This window comes from Anser cygnoides, chromosome 2 (genome assembly GCF_040182565.1).
Source record: "Anser cygnoides isolate HZ-2024a breed goose chromosome 2, Taihu_goose_T2T_genome, whole genome shotgun sequence".
Classification (NCBI taxonomy): domain Eukaryota; kingdom Metazoa; phylum Chordata; class Aves; order Anseriformes; family Anatidae; genus Anser; species Anser cygnoides.
Window position 1 is genome coordinate 40,467,676 of NC_089874.1, and position 10,739 is coordinate 40,478,414.

General features: G+C 39.9%; 1 long non-coding RNA gene across 1 annotated transcript in view; it reads right to left on the minus strand.

The window, feature by feature from the left end:
- LOC106030277 (uncharacterized) overlaps positions 1 to 10,103 on the minus strand; it is a 31,787-nt gene extending 21,684 nt beyond the window's left edge. The window contains exon 1 of the long non-coding RNA XR_010829231.1: positions 8,887 to 10,103. This is a non-coding gene — a long non-coding RNA (uncharacterized lncRNA). The remainder of the gene's footprint in view (positions 1 to 8,886) is intronic.
- Between the last annotated feature and the right edge of the window lie 636 nt (positions 10,104 to 10,739).

Consider the following 10,739-nt stretch of genomic DNA (forward strand, 5'->3'; position numbering starts at 1 on the left):
AAACAGCATTGATTGAACAGCCCAGGAAAGGCACAGAGAGGCACCTTATATATATATAATTTATCCAGCCTCCCACCACTGCTTGGCTTGTACACACTGAAAGGTCACAGACTAGAGGTGCAGTGTAACAGCCTGCCTTCTGCATCTGCTTAAGGTGCATAGCCCCTACTTCTCATCTAAAATCAAAAGCAGGCACAGAAGTTAATATAAATACCATCAGAACCTTTCTAGGAAGTGCATTCATAATTGCACAGATGAACAGTAGGATTCTGCATTCAAAAGAATAGGGAAGAAAAAAAAAAGCAGGAATTCCTGGTAAGTATTTCAGCCCTGACACTCAGGCAGCTTGGGAATCCTTCCTGAATTTGTGATACACACTTTGTCACTTATGTTCAAAGCTCTACAAATAGTGAGAATAAGAAGAGCAGACAGACAGAAACAGCAGGTAAAATCATTCTCAAGCTCTAAACCAAATACCATCTGTAAAATATCTTATACACAAGTGAGAAGAAATAAAATAGCAATTTATTCAATAGTTATGAGAATAGGATCTCTATCAACCACACATTTGGTCAATTCCAAGCAGTCAAATGCCATAAGCTCTCCCCTCCTGTTCTCAAAATCACAAGCAATCTTCAGAAATGACTGAAGATAGTATAAGCAGTCACATTTCCAGATGAATAGATCACCCTGCTACTTTAAAAACACTCAGCATCACAAGACAAACAAAAATCTGGTGAAGGGAAATCAGAAACCAAGGTTCATGTGGCAGGGAAAAAAAGTCTGTATAAATATAGGACCACTCTAGAGACTTCATTGCTGGGACTTACTCAGCTGTGAGCCATCCAGCCAAAAGAAAAATTATCGCACTGGAGAAAGCAGTGTTAACACGCAGTTGGTGCTACACACCAGACTCGAACATCCAAGTGGAGTTTTGGTGGTGCAATACATTTAATCGGTGATTAAATTACCACTATTATTGCTATATGAAAAAGCATACAGCTAAAGGAGACAGCCCCCCCCCCAGGAAGAGGTGGAGAATAAGTGATTATACCAAATATGCACTTCAGGTGCATTAGCAGCCAGGGCCTGTCCCACCACCCCCTCCAGGAGCCAGGGGCACCTCTGTGGTGACAGGGCCAGGCCAGGCCAGGATGTGGGCCTGGCTCAATGAGGCCCACGGCCTGGCAGGGCCATGAGGAGCTGGAGCCAGGCCCTACTGCAGCCTCACTGCTGCAGGATCTGACAGCCCCGGTGCTGACATGGAGGCCTGGGAAGCATGGGGGAAGCCCCAGAGGAGGGGGCCAGGGCCATTAGCACTTGTGGGCGCCCTCAGGACCCCAACATGTGGCCTGTCCTGGCACCAGCTGGAAGTGGTTATCAACTGCTCCTGCAGAGCCAGGAGTTGCTTATGATGTTGCGTATAGTGGACTAATTAAAATATATCACAAAGTAAAATCAATGATCAAAAAAATAATCTCCACTATTGCTTCTTTCACCAAAGAAGACCTGAGATGTTAGTCAGGCATCAAATTTAAAGAGGTGATTCTTCTGAAGAGAGTTAAGAAAAGTAACCCATAGTGAGTGAGTGAGTTAGGACCAAATTCTCTACTTATCTCCAAACGTGAAAGTTTGCCTGGCCTTTGGGACTATTACAGGGAAGTACCTGAGAGCCACACTCAGTCCCGAGAGTACAAGACTCCACAAAAGACCAAGAATAGGGTGGGTTTTTGCAAGCACAAAATTAAATGTTGCAAATGTTAACATTAAATGTTGCAAATAAACACAAAGTAAGATTAATTAGATGTTGGATCTGTTACCATAAAGTGCTATTGAATATGACTAATATGCTTGTAAAAGAAACGTTAGACTTTTCAAATGTGACTGGTTTACTTATGACCATTGTCAAAAATAAAGCCTGTGTTGGACATAAAAAGCAGAAACACATGAAGCAATTCCTAGACAAGAATTACAGAGTCAGTTTTGGAGTGAGCAAGAGTAAGACTAAATTTCAGGCTTCAGGAAGAATAATAATAATAAACACCTGCTCTCAGTCAGATACCAACTGACACACTCTCGGAAACTAGAGAATAAGAAATAAACCTGATTGTTATCCTTGCTGTCTGTCCAAATCCCATTTGTAAAACAGTACATGCATACACACACACAAGTTTTAGGAGGTTGTTGGAGAAAAAGAGAAACATAGCTACTTCCCTGCATAGAAAAAAAGAGAAAGGATGTCCTGTCCCATGAATATCCAGGACCCTTTATTGTAAGGAGGAAAATATAATGAAAGAAAATGTCTCTGTTCACCGTCACAAGTCACACAGTCTCTCTCCACTTTGCCTGCTGTTTGCCTGCCTCTGCCACGCCACACCAACGCATATGCATGCACATGCAATGCAGGTTGTGGAAAAGAGAAGAAAAGATGTTGCTTTGAGGTAGGTGTCCCTGTAGGCCTGCCAGTAGCAGATGAGGCCCAATACCAGGTCTGGCTGACACCATTCCCAGTCCTTGGTGGTTGAAGGTACTCAGAATTTCATCGTGGATTCCGCCTGAGAACAAGCAGAGTACCAAGGCCCAGCCAGAGTCACTCTTGGGGATAAAGCCAGCCAGAACTTAAAAAGGACGGGAAACTATTTTGTAGAAACCAGGCAAACCACTGAAGACTGACTTTTAGGGATTTGTCAGGGTGCTGGACAATGGCTGGAGGTTTGTTGGCCCACTGGAAGAATGGAGCAAACATCTTTAAGCTGCGTAAGCACAAACTGGTTCTGCAATTAAAGTGACTGTCCGTTTACCCTGGTGTTTGTGCAGCCTTCCTAAAATTTGTCTGAAGGGACAAATTTTTCTGAAGCTTTCTCTTCAAAATCTCCTAGAGACCTAAATATAATTATATATCTTGGGGGTCAATTTGGACACCAGTTCTTGTTTGGCAATACCTGGTATCACTTCCAGTTTAGCAAAGACCTTGAAAGCCATATGTAGAAGTGGAAGTTCATCCTCTCAGGAGCACCTCAGCAACAACTTACACAACTATTTCTTATGAAAATTACCACACAAAATGCAACTCAGAGAGACTTCTTGATCATTAAAATCTGATATACAGTGACTGTAATTGGTTAAGTCAGGTACAAAGTCATTGGAAAATGCTGAGAGAGGGGAAAACTCACATTGCTCAGCTCAGACACGCACAGCTATTTATTAGACCTTCAGTATAAACCGGAATTGCTGCTGTAGGATGGCTCTAAATACGTGCCGTTGTGCTGTTAGCCTGCAACACCAACTCATCCAGCACAGTGCCTGGAACAGCTTCCGCATAATGTGTCACCGCATCTGCTGCAGTATATTTGGCTTAAAGTTCCACCTCTAGGGAAGCCAATGCCAAACTATTTATAATAATGGGCTGCAATTTATGGGAAATTACTTCGCACCCTTTATACATGAGAAAGATTCAACATACCAGTCCACTCATTAATGCATCATTAGTTTAAAGAGATCCTTCATAAAGCAATAATACGGATACTTTGCTTCTCTATGGGGTCTTTCTGCAAAGAACGTCAAATGGTTTCCAAACATAACCAAACATTTTCAACCTCCATAATCATTGTAGAAGATGGAGAATGATGAGTACGTCTGCAGCTACTATATACCTTCACACTACTGAAAAAAAGAGGCATTTACAAGTCAGAAGACTGTGAGATCCTGCCAGGACCCTCTGTCCTGGGCTTTGCTTTGCATTACTCCTAGAAAGACTGAGAAAGGCATGTCACAAGCAGAGCTATAATGCAGGGTCAGGAGGGAAAGCTCATCCCATCAGGACAATTGAGTTCACCCCTGTAAAAGCTGAGTGAGATTCTCCATGTTATGTGTGGGTTGTGCATCTAAGGTTTTTACCTGCATAATTGATGGACGGCTTGAAAAATATTTCAAGAAAGTTGCAACTAAGTCTCAAAAAGAACCACAGTCTCAAGTCTACAAAGCACTTAAGCAAGAGATTAACTTCTAATATGGAAGTAATTGAAAACAATGCAACATAACCTGTTTTGCCAAGTCAGGGCCTACAGTAGGAATTTGTTGTTTCATTTAATATCTGGCTGGGGACAGTGAGGGCTGGCAACAGGGATATACAATTCTTCCATTAAATTTGCTGTTCAGTATTTTAGCTACCTGAAAGCGGACAGATTTAGAATCTGTCTCTGGGATACAAACTGTTCTCAGACAGAGGTCATCCCCAGCCTCACAGTTTTGACTGCAGATGTGGTTTGAGTGTTACCAATTTTCCTGAAAGCTTAGAACAAATTTCTCTCTGTACTGCCCATCTCTTTCAGCTTTTTCCTCCAAGGAACAGTGGGGGCTTCCTTTCTGGAAGGAAAAAAGTAAAGACTACAGCAAATCTCCACTCTTCTCCCCAAAGGTGGTCCTATTACTTGTATTGCTCATTTTTGTTTATGATAATGTGGTATCTAATGTGTAGACCACCAAGTAACTAACCTAGTTTCTGTGAACCAGACACTCCTGCCAAGCAAAGTCACAGCTATCTAATTCAAATCACATCTTCTCAGAGCCTGCCTGTGACCTAGAGAATACATTGGTTCATCTTTGTCACAAACTGACAGTAATAATTAAAGCTGAGCACATGGTCATTTTTCCTGTTCATAGTAGATTTCCTATGGAATTTCTCTAGCCCACATATCTAAATCACTTATTGTTCCCTCATCTAGAAGAACTTGAGTTCTCTCTTCCTGAACCCAGAATAATGACATTTAGATCCTTGATGTCCTTGGCACTTTCTGGAAAGAGATAATCATATATGCTTTGTTCCTGCAGTGTATTTCATTTACTGGCAGACAAAAAAGCAAGGAAAAAAAAAAAAAGCCCCCTTCACAATAGTTTGTCTCTTTCCTGTGTAACTTACCTCTCTCTTCCATGCACTCACAATTCACCCTAAATGAAATGATTAATCTAGTACATAAGCTGAAGGTTTGAGGAGGAGACCTGGGCCATCTGTAAAGATCACCAGAAATCTGCTGCAAGCCTGCATTTTGACAACATGCATGTCCCTGACAGCTTAGATAATTGAACACTCTGCATACAGGCATCTTCCCTAGGGGGTACGCTGCAGAAAGGAAAAATACAACCCCAGACTGTAAACCCTGCCAAGTACAAAGTACTCCGCTCATCCATTACCCCACCTTGTTCAATTCCCTACCTCCTCCTCACAGGCAGAGCAGAGTGAGAAATCCTGGGAGGAATATTAAAAACCACAGCTTAAGTCTGAGTCATTATCCAAGGATTTCTTTGGCTAAATAGGTTGTTGGGTAATGTTTTTGCATATAATGTTGTTCCTGGCCAACAAACGTGACACATTCCCTGTGACCACCACAGGACGCTCACACAGCAATGTGATAAAGACAATCAGAAATCTGATCTTCTGTGTAGTAAAGTCTCCAAATAAGCACAGAACCCCAATAGTAGAATACAGATTATAGGATTATACTTACAATAGAAAAATGCAGGTAGTTTTTCCAGTTAGCCAGCTTTCCTGCAAGTAGTAAGTCACATTTTCTTTTTTAAACTGTCCGTAAGTGATCATCAGACCCCAACTCAGTAAGGTTTGTAAAGCATGGGTTCAGTTCCATTTATTTTACTGGAAGTAATACCACGCTTTCAGTTAACAATATTGCCAAATGCAGGTATTCAAAAAATCTTGAGCTAAGCACTACATTCCAAAATAATAGGCCAGCATTTTCTTTAAGATATTATTTTTCCCTGGACTGATATTTTCAAGCCGTAGTCTAGAACCACAAGAACTACAAAATTGGGTTTTAATTTAAAGCTGAGCATTTGAATCTCAGTTCCCACAGCTAAAGCCTTAAGATCAACACAAAACATATGAGCATTGGCAATGCTGAGTTAGATAGGCACATGCTTAAATGATTTGTTTTGTTCCCTTCTTGAAGGGAAGGGGTTTGGGGGAGAGGAGGGTCAGAACTTTAACCTCCAACCCTTTCACCTTTGAATCCTTACTCAAAAGCTTCCTGGAAGGGAAAAGGACTTTGCAGCATGTCTGGAAGTTTAACAAATCCAGGCTCTGGTTAATCAAATAGAGAAGCCCCAGGGCTGTACTAATTCCTATACCCAATGAGGCCCCTCAGAATAGAAGGAAACTATGAGCATAATAGGTAGTAGAGCTGCTTGAGTTCATTTACATGACATATCCCTGGCTCTTAAGCTATTCTAATGCCTCTGACTGAATACGCAAAAGGAGGTTTCCCCACCCAAAACACTGATCTGGTCCACTCAGGGCACGACTGACTACTGTGACCTCCAGATTTCACGCACTACAAAGTGCAGTATCTATTATGGGGTGAGTGAGGCTCCAGGAAATTCCCTTTTGAGGAAACTAGGATTATATTTATGAAGTGCACCAGAGACAGATGTCTATACCAGATCTGACACTGTACAAAGACAGATATTCAGCAAGGCAACATACAAAGTAGAAAAAGCTAAACTAGTGATTACAGACGAATGGATACTCTCAAATGTTTTCTTGCAGTCAGGTTTTCTTCCTGCTCTCTCAAAGACAAGCTTTTCTATTATTTCTTACCAAACTGAGTTATAAGTAGCCAGCCACCATGCTTTACATCAAGATCTTTTTGGTGGCTGAGAGTTAGAGTTGAATGCAAGGCATCCAGAATTTAGAAAGCAATTTAAGGATCAAATGATTCAGTGTAATGTTTCTGCAACCTGTAATTTAAAGGGCTAAAAGTCTTTCTGCAGCCACCAATGCTTTCAGGGTCATGAGTTTATTTTTACTCTGTTATTTCACTTGGTAAATGGACTGTAGGCGTTTAAGGGGATGGCCAGTCCTAAAGCAGGAACTCAGCCTTCAAAAACCGTTCATCCTGCATAGTGCTTTGGTTTGCAGAATAAAGAGGAGAAGGAAGCATAACTCAGTTTTGACTATTGCCAATTTCACATATGTAAAAAAGAAATTTCTCTAATTACTAACAGGCAATCTGCACTAGCGAGTATAGTGACGTTAGAAAAAAAAAAAGACATGATTAAGTTTCATAGACTTTGCAACAGAGATGAAGTTTCAAGTCTGCAATTTTCTGTAATTTTATTTATCTAAAACAGATCCTTTCTTACCTCATAATAAAGAAAATAAAAGTAAACTAACTTGTTTACTTGTCTTCAGAAATTCAAGTAGCCTGAATTCAGGAACAGAACTGAGGAAAATGAAGAGCTGATTGGACTCATTATTGCAGGATGGTTTAGTTACATATTATACTATCTACATGGATTATTTTCTTATATTTTAGTAAATAGCTCACTAGTCTGTCCTGACTGCCTTTAATGCCTCTCAATCACAGATTTGTTGTATATTTCCAGTTAATATCTTTCTCAGCCCATTGTTTATTATAAGTACTTAGGATTTGATAACTATAATAGGTAGTCAGCCACATGATATAAATATCTAGAAAAAGAACTGTAGCAGTACAATAATGAAAAAGTACTTCAGAATTAATTTTAGGCAATATTTTTATACACTTAAAAATCTTTCTGCCACGCCTGATGAAGTTTTTTCATTAATATTCTGGAATATAACGAACCCTAAACAAAACAAACTAGATCCATGTTTTAATTTGGTTAGAAGAAGAAAATGAAACTTAGTGAAGAAAAAGGCTACTTACAAAAATAATTCACATCAAAATACAGGCATACAGAAATTTTATTCACAGAAACAGAGGCTGGGTAGCTCAGAGTTTGGCAACAATAAGGGATGACATCGTTAAGTTGTTAGTTCAACTTCAACCCACATTATAGACACTGAAATTTATTGTAGGCTGTGGCTGCTTGATCAACATAAGTATGCAAAGCAGCCTTTTGGTTTTATATGTGTTCCTAGGTGTTGAAAACTTGTATGAAAATCACTATGATAGCTGTTATTAATTGCTCAGTTGCTACCTGGGCAAAGGGAATTACACTGTTTGTGAGCCCTCCCTCACAGGGGAGAGAGATTAACAGCACAGCATTTCCCCAAAGTCATATAGTACACTATCATAACTTATAATTTAAAATAAATAAAAATAATAATTTAAAAAAAAAAGAGTATCAAGCAGCAATGAGAGGTGAGGGAACGGAGAAGGTAAACCTTATAAAAATAAAGTATTTTTTATCTCAATCTCAGTTCTGTCAGAATTCGAACATTTCAAAACCTTCCCAACACCTTTTATTTCATGCTGGTTTAGAACACTCAAGTGCTAGAACATGTAACTCATAAGTTTCTCTAACATCATCTGGTTAATTCTAATTTCCCCACCTCTAAATTAGAGCTTTCTGGATGGCTCTGCTTTTTAGGGCAAAAGTTGCTTAGTTGAATTTCTTGCAACACAGAGATATTTAGTCATTTGGATGACAGATTAATTCAGCCAACAGTCCTGGACTGTGGGACACGTAGCCACATGGAACACCGCCAGATTTATCACTTTACCTAGATCCCTTCCAACATTACCGTATGTGCATAAAGTCCTAAAAATATATACAAAGAAACAAAGTTCTGGAAAGGAATCTAGATGCTTTAAGAATACTCTGTTCATACTTATTAAATCGAATATCCTCTTATTGCCTGAAAGTTTGGGGGGAAATGGTTGTGTTAGTATTTATCCATCATTAGCATGACAATAAACATATCTTCACTTAACAAAATACTGCAAGTGTTTGGGAACCCACAGACACAATAAAGCATATGCTCTGTGTAAAAGGGAAAATCTAGGAGGGCTAACTACATGCCACTAGCTCCACCCAGCAATTCCAGTAAAAAATAACAGCAATACTATCTAAATTTCTTAAATAATTGCACAGAACAAATCAGCTCACCCAACTTTTGTATCCTACACCTTGGAAATTATAACAGATTTTTTTTCTTCTGCAGCCAGTAACATAGCATCCATAGCTACCAGGGCTGTGAGTTGACTTTAGCCAGCAGCTGAACTGGTTCTCAGCCATTTCTCACCAGAGGAGGTTAATGTGTCACACCCGGCAATTATCACATTTCCTGGCGTGGGCTGCCCTGTGCTTAAATAATAACATGATAGTGCATGCACGCACTTGTGTATGCAAACAGCAAATTTACACTTGCATCCCAAATAATTTATTTTGGATTAAGGGGAAACAAGATTAGAGGGAGGGAAACAGTAAACCCTTTTGTGTCAACTTTGTAACATACAGCATCAAACCCTCTTTCACAAAATGGCACCTGCACCTACCGGCAGTAAACTACCTGAAATGTAAAGATCTGATATACAGAACACAAACCCAAAACATTTACACGCTAGTCATACCGTCATCCCATGATACCAAGCAAAATTTGAGAGTGTTGTTACTTCTTTTAAATACGCCACGGCCATTCACCCCTGTTGTGCCCACGCGTTGTTATGCCCAAAGCAAGCCAGTGTACAGAGCTCTAACTGCAGCATCCGTGGGTGGCTGCAGGTCCTGACTATTTCATGAACGACAGCTGAAAATACTTCCTTATTTGCTAGCGGTGTACAGCTGGAGCAAGGGAAAGAGCAAGGCTCAGTATGAATTGTAAATAAATCTCACTGATAGCTTGAGGTCTTCTCTTGGCTTAAAAAGTGCATATGCATGCACACATACACAGTCACATATTAATAAAGCTAGGAAAGGCCAGAATAATCATTTATTTTGACCTTCAATTAACTTCAGTGAAAAAATAGCAAAACAATTTCAGTTTACACAGAAGGCCAAGTTCTCGAAGAAGCATAGTACTCATAACACAGGGTGCTCCTTCAACATATCTACAAAAAGCTCACCTACAAATAATGGTCATTTTCCTACCTTGCCTTACTGTTCTCAGACGTGAATTACTTTGATTTCATTGGGATCAGGCTGTGACACTCTTGCCACAAAAAGATGCCACTTGAGTGGTGTGGTGAAATTGGAGCCCAGCCTTCCAGCCTTCATTCCACCTTCAGGTGGATGAGGGGAGGATAAAACCAAACTCAGTTACCACTAAAGGGGGAATGAGAATTGGCTGTGAAATCCCTTGATTTTATTTATTTATTTTTCCTTTTATTTTCAAGGAAAAACTTAGATAAATCTGCTTGTGCTAGTCCTTTGAAGCTTGTGGAGAAAGGAGATGTGCCCTAGACTCAAGCTTCTCACCTCGGTGGGAAATGACTGAGGTTATGAAGGGGAAAAGAATGAGTTGTGGTAGATATTTGGCAAAGGAGGAGGTGTATTTTTTTAAGGAGGGGAAGTTGGGATCTATTTCCATTTTTTCACATCTCATTAAGACATTAAAAAAAAAAAAAAAGAGTCACACAAATCAAAGAATTTGGGATGTATGTCTTTCCCAGTGGGAAATTGGGAAATAGCAGCAAGCAAATCACGAGCTATAGAGACATGAGTTGACGGTTTGGTAAACTCATTTCTCTTTTGGAGGGGGCTATGTTTCCTAGATATATTGCTGTTAGCCTTCTCCATAGCTTTGCTGAGCTGGTAACAGTCAGCAGCCTGTTTCCCCCTCTCCCCCAGCTCCCACTAGAGGCTTCAGCCAGCTATCTTGAATAATATAATTTAAAACAGAAAATGTCTATTCTCATAAAACTTTACTAGAATGAAATTGCACATTATTGAGCTACTTTATCAGAAAACATATTTTAAAATAAAGAACAGCTTTTTTATATTGTTAGAAGCATATTAAATGA